The sequence below is a fragment of the Physella acuta genome, unplaced genomic scaffold (assembly GCF_028476545.2).
Source record: "Physella acuta isolate Inbredline_101_S28 unplaced genomic scaffold, ASM2847654v3 ptg000664l, whole genome shotgun sequence".
Taxonomy (NCBI): Eukaryota; Metazoa; Mollusca; class Gastropoda; family Physidae; genus Physella; species Physella acuta.
The window spans coordinates 324,739-331,366 of record NW_026732183.1 but is presented as its reverse complement, the minus strand read 5'-3'; the positions used below and the strand labels follow the sequence as shown (position 1 = coordinate 331,366).

Sequence of the window (6,628 nt, the reverse complement as noted above, 5' to 3'; positions counted from 1 at the left end):
TATGGGGGGTCATGAGTTTGGTCCGACTAGTGGCACTCTTCTGAAGCCACGTGAAGGCCGCAGCTTAAAGTCAAGATATCTGGTTAGGGTCGAGAGCAAACCCTTCTTGGTTCCCGGCAGTCTTGCACCTCTCCTCCCCCACGCTATTTATAGCAAGCAACGGAGATTCGCCCGTCTAGTGCGGACAAATCTCCTGGCTCGCTATCATGTAGAGGACTTGGGAGTCCGAGGTACCAGGCTAGTTATTTTGTTGTTTTTTAACAATGTTTTTTTGTTGTATGCTTAGATCATACACATCCTTTTTCTAAAATGTCAAGTTTTTATTGAAATTTGTATTAAATTAAAAGGAATTGTCCACAAATTTGTCTTCGTTTGGAGCTCTTTGCTTGTGTAGGCCTACATTGTAATTTATTTTGTGTAGTAGTAGTAAAGCGTCATTTAAGTTCATTAAACGTGTGTGCCATCATCTTTTCCCTTTTGTGCCCAAGACACACGTGGCCGCCACAGAAAGCTCCCTCCATTTTGTCGGTGTACGTCAATGTTCCTGGCAGTCCCCCATAACAGTCCTGTCTCTGCCAGCTGCTTCCACGCCGTGCTCACTTGCGTGTGAAGTATGTTTAACACTCACACTTCCCAATCAGGAACACAGGTGATGACGTTCAGTCATGTGTCATGTGATCACCTTGGTGCGCAACCGAACTCTAAAGCTTGAACTAGAAATTATTTCAGACAACTTTTTCGTTTTTTCAGAAAAATTGAAAAATGTGCAGATTTCCGGAAATTTTCAGAGCTGTTTAAAGCAAAACAAAATGCATAAAAACGTTTTAATAACAAGCTTGTATGTAATAATGATAAAATAATACTATTTAAATAACAATAAAGAAAACTAATTTCAGAACATTTTAGTTAATTTTTTTTTTAAATTAGTCATACAATTAAGTTAAATTTTATGTCAGATTGCATTGTCATCGGGTTTTGACCTACATGCCAACTTTCAAACGAATCGGCCAGTTAGATTAGAAGAGTTCAAAATTTTGCTCGTCAGTTTCGATTTATGACAATAGACAAAAGCAAGAAAGCCAGAGGAAGTAAGTTAAATAAAAGCTTTTAAAAAGTTAAAGAATTAATATTAACATCCTGAACCCACTTATCGCGATCATTATGGCAGTTAACATTTAAACTGACAACAATAACTATATATATTTATACAACTTACGAGAGCCCTCTATGGTCTGCAGCAGTGGTTCTTAACCTGGGTTCGATCGAACCCCAAGGTTGGGTGAGTTAGTCTCAGGGGTTTGTAGAAGGTCAAAACACGCCCGACTCAATTGATCTAAGATCAGATTTAGTCAGTGAGGACGATTAAAGTATTAAGAAGAGTTCGGTGAATGCGCATATTAAACTAGTGGGGGTAGATCCATGCAAACAGATTAAGAACCACTGCTTTACAGTGGGTGATTTAGATTGTATCGGTGTCTGTCGTTACACCCTTATCTACCAGCTTTAATTGTGCGGGTGGGGGGATGTCCTAGATCTAGACCTAGATCTAGCCAGCAGTATGTGTCCTGGTTCCGCCCCATTTTACGACCTGGGACAGTCACAACAAGCAGGAACGGACAATAAAGTTCCCAGAAGCGGCAATGTAAACACACAAACAACGGTAAAAACCTGGTTACTTCCGTCTGACTCGAAAGTTTCAATCCACTTCATCAGAGACAGATTTACAACCGCCGCACCTTAAGGGCTTTTCTATGAAATTTTATTTCTCCACTTCAAAACTGGGTTGTGTATTTAATTTTACCCCCTCTTATCTACTTTGTCTATAGAGTTGATTTTTTTTCTGCCACTACATTAATAAAGCGCTGAGAATGAGGATTGGTTTTTGTGTTAATAAGCAGAAACATTGTCTCATATAATGCAAATCCGTGTATTCACCTTTCAAGACAGTTTATAACCCTGTTATACTTTCCTTGTTTAGCTCAACTATGGTACAACTACACCAAGCTGGCTTTACTTATTTAGCTATAATGCTACTGGTATTGAAAATACAACAAACATTTACAAAGTCTTTAAATTAATAAGCTTTTAAATGTCCTGAAAGAAAAAAAACTTTCTTTCTTTAGTAAAAGCATTGGTCCCTAAGATTTCATGGGTTACAGATTATGCCTTTAATTAAAGTAATTAAAATAATTTTCTTTAGAATTTACGCGAAGGAAAATTTAGCCATGAGTGAAATAAGAAGTGGTCCCAGAGTGCAGATGAAGTAGAGCTGACATTTCCTGACCTCAGGCTCAAGTCTAGACTAGGATCCGAACACGAGACGTCTAGATCTCTACCACTCGGACACACCAAAACTAGGCAGTCTTTAAATATATCATGTAGATAGACTTGATAAGTTTATTTTAGAAGATCATGTTTTCTAGTTGTTGTTTTTGTCTTTTTTTTAACAAAACGCCTGTTATCGAATAGAAAACAGTCTATCTACACATAAAAAACACAAATACCATTACCAAGTAAAATGATATCAAGATGTTAATAATTTTATTTTAACTGGTCAATTACTTTATTATTGTTTATATAAATTATGAAAAACTCTAACGGACATACAGTAACATGAAAACGTGAACATATTCAATATAAATCATACATGTAACATTATACTAAACATTATCACAATCAAAAAGTTTTAGTTAAAAAATAAAAATTATGTTAATTTATTATGAAAAACACAAAATAGTAGATTAATGGAAATACAAAATTATAAAATGTGTGAATGTAGCTTACGTATAAAAGTGTTAGTTCACATTATTTTATTTACTAAAACAACTTCTTTTTTAAGAACTACAGGTTAAGCTTAACATAAAAATAAGATATTTAAAAACCTTAATACTTTACTGTTAATGTTTGCCGAAAAATTATTTTCATTTTTTAAATTGCTTTTCATTTTATTAACTTTTAACTAGAAAAAAAGGCAGGGAAATAGGCATACATCCATCATTCTTTCTTCTACTTTCTGTGATAAGAATCTGACAACCTCCACACACCGTCCCGCTAGAGTGACTCAGGTTGTAGATCAGACCAGGACTGTCCTACCCAGGACCACAAATGTCACCAACAGGACATTCCAAATCAACGCGCTGTGAATCGCACTACCTGTTGTTTTTTTTAAAGTGAGAGAGAAAATATTTGGAGATTTGCAAGTTGAGATTGTGAACGTCGGCTTTTTTAGTAAGCACAACAAGTTTATTTTAAACAACGTTTGTTTTACTCACGCAGTGCGGATGGCTGGGGGTCATTACATTACACCCCCAACCACACCCAATCTTACATTTATCTTGCTAGATTCTGAGTGAGGTGTTGAATATAGTCAACGTTTGGTTTTGATTCGGTTTTGTTTCCTTGTGTGTTTACAAAAGGGACATGCACCTTCAGTCGTGTCTTCAGTAAATTTGTGGCCATAGCTTCTACTTGATAATTGCAGAAAATGTATTTTTATTTTCTATTTTAATGGTTTTCTTTTAGTTTTTTTTTCTTGTTATTAGTGTACTTTAATCTTGGATTTTTATATCCAAAGTAAATGATGTGCTCTTGTCAGATATAAAATATTACAACTAGAACTCACCATTAACCAAAGTAAATGATGTGCTACTGTCAGATGTAAAATATAACAACAAGAACTTACCATTAACCAAAGTAAATGAAGTGCTCTTGTCAGATATAAAATATTACAACAAGAACTCACCATTAACCAAAGTAAATTAAGTGCTACTGTCAGATATAAAATATAACAACAAGAACTTACCATTAACCAAAGTAAATGATGTGCTACTGTCAGATATAAAATATTACAACAAGAACTTACTATTAACCAAAGTAAATGAAGTGCTCTTGTCAGATATAAAATATTACAACAAGAACTCACCATTAACCAAAGTAAATGAAGTGCTCTTGTCAGATATAAATATTACAACAAGAACTTACCATTAACCAAAGTAAATGAAGTGCTCTTGTCAGATATAAAATATTACAACAAGAACTCACCATTAACCAAAGTAAATGAAGTGCTCTTGTCGAAGAAACCTGTTTCACTTGCAGTACAAACGCACATCACACTCCTCAAGTTTTTCGTATAAGAGAGGGTAAACAATGCACTGTTGTCATATACGGTTTCGGTCGCGGAGTCGCATCTCAATGTTAGGCTTCTAACTGTAGCTTCACCTGTACATTCGATCTCAACTTCGGTGGTGGATGGGGATAGCCGTACCGTCTGTCCGTTCGCAACAGTTTGGTTGTATATAACAACTACGGGAGGACTCGCTGCTTCTGAGAGTATCACACAGCCTGGAAATAAAGTTATCTGACATTACCTGTTTATCTTATTAACAGAATTTAAAGAGATAATTAAATGTTAATATACAAACTAAACTAAGTACCCGCGTAAGATCTTTTTCCAACTGTTACACGTTCGATTGAGCAACTGCATACTATCTCTGACCAAAGCCTAACCCTAACCTTTAATGTGCATGACACACGTGACTGGTCATCTAGTTTCTGACAAGCCGGGCTGTTCAATTGGTACTTACTCTTAGTTCTGCTTGACTAATGGGTACTTCCTAACCTATACATTTCCTACTTTCTGTCTACGTTTGAGTCATTACACTAACTGACAATCAATTTTTTTTCAAACATGTATTACCAAAATAAACATAAATATTTAACCCCCAAACAATAAGATATATTAGACTGTATTATTAAACGAATTATCTTTATTCACAAATAATATTTTCAATACTTACAAAATATTGTGAAAAACACAGTAAAGAAGTTGGAATTAAGACCCAAAAAAAGCCATGTTCATTCTACTTGTGTAAGCTTTTCTTCTGCCCACGGAAAGTTGGAAAAAAATTTGATCTGTTCTAAAAGAAATGTAAAGTTCTACAACTGCATTAGCTGATTTAAAAATAAAAATAAATCTCTACAGCTGTCATACACGATTTTATATAACATATCACCTTTAACTTAACCGGAACTGTGTTGTATATATAGACTTTAACGGTTGGTTACCCAAATATTATGACGGTTGCCGTTGATTAAAATTTGCATTTTATTTAACGATAAATATATTTGCAATTTTTTATGGGGTGTAATGAAACGTCTTAAGTATCAGCTCAAGTAGACGGCATAAAAGCCGATTCCAGAAACCCGAGTAGATTTTTGTTTTTGGTCTACTTCCGTAATCCCTACTGTGAAAGACAGATTGCCGACTGTTGTATTAGGTATGAGATTATGTTGTGCTATTAAACAATGTCATAGTGTGAGGCGTGATATGAGGGTGTGACGTTTTGTAGACGCAGGAAGAGTAGGCTCTCAAACACTGCTCTATTTTACAAATAGCACACATAGCCAAGTCATTTAATAATAAGATTCACTTGTCCACTGTGTTTGTGATTTGTGGGCTAAGGCTCGGATACCAAAGAAGATATTAATTTATCTAATGAATACCAGGAAAGTTTAAGTAAGATGTGAATCGAAAAATATATATATGATTGTTAATTGCAAGAAGTGGTTTTGGTTTCAGAAACTGATGGCACCGACATCGTTGAAATAATGTAATCACTCCAAGATCCACATTTGATAGGTCTTATTTACTATTCGATTTTTTACTTTCTCGTATATACGAAGTATAGTGAAAGTCTTGTAATCGTGCAAAAAAAACGAGATTTTTACAAATCTCGACGTTTTATACCTCACTGATACGGAAAAACATAATTTTGCAATCTTGTCCGTATGTCTGTGTGTCTGTCTGTGTGTCTGTCTGTAAACACGATATCTTGAGTACCGTTACAGCTAGGTTGATGAAATTTCATATATAAGTATCAAAATCATAGATCCGTATCAACTTTTGAGCGATTTCCGGTAAACGGAAGTGGTATTTTTTCTACTTTGAATTGTTCAAAAGCCTATAACTTGAGTACTATTTGAGATAGATAAATAAAATTTCACATGTACGTATAAGATCTAATTCTCTACCTTCTATCAAATTTTGAGTAATTTCCGTTGACCGGAAGTACTAATTTACGCTATTTCCAATTTCTCAAAAAACGAATGTAAATTTAAAAAGTACTAATAATTTTGCGCACTATTATGCACATTTTGTTTTGACGTTCGCTTGGTGCGCAATTCTTGTTTCTACTAGATTTTATTCTATTTTTAAAAGTTTAAGTAAACAAAAATCATGTCTATATTCCGAGTTGCCATCCCACGTAATGTTATATTAGAATATTTGAGAAAGTTTAGGGGAGATCACTCCCGGTTTATTGATTTCAGTCAAATTGAAATATTCCAAGCTGGTTAAGAAGAATATACTATAGATTGGAAATAATTGACTTTTATTTGATTTTAAAATTTATTTCTAAAAAAAGCAGTGGATAGTGAGAATAAGAATAAATAAAGTCCACAAACAATGTCAATACAACTAAAACTATATCTGAAAGGATTTATTTTCCATGCAGGCTAAATATAGCGTGTGCTTCAACACAATCTGTCTTGGTATCTTTAATTACGATGTTGATTAGTATCTTTCATTATGTTGTCTATGCATGTCTTTGACTAGGATGATCACTTTGGA

General features: G+C 34.4%; 1 long non-coding RNA gene across 1 annotated transcript; it reads right to left on the bottom strand.

Annotated features, from left to right (window-relative positions):
• Positions 1–2,568: 2,568 nt before the first annotated feature.
• LOC131948914 (uncharacterized) lies at positions 2,569–4,940 on the bottom strand. Its single transcript, XR_009388090.1, has 3 exons — positions 4,797–4,940; positions 4,042–4,341; positions 2,569–3,153 (listed from the first exon to the last, which is right to left on the bottom strand). It is a non-coding gene; the product is annotated as an uncharacterized LOC131948914 (long non-coding RNA).
• Positions 4,941–6,628: the final 1,688 nt, after the last annotated feature.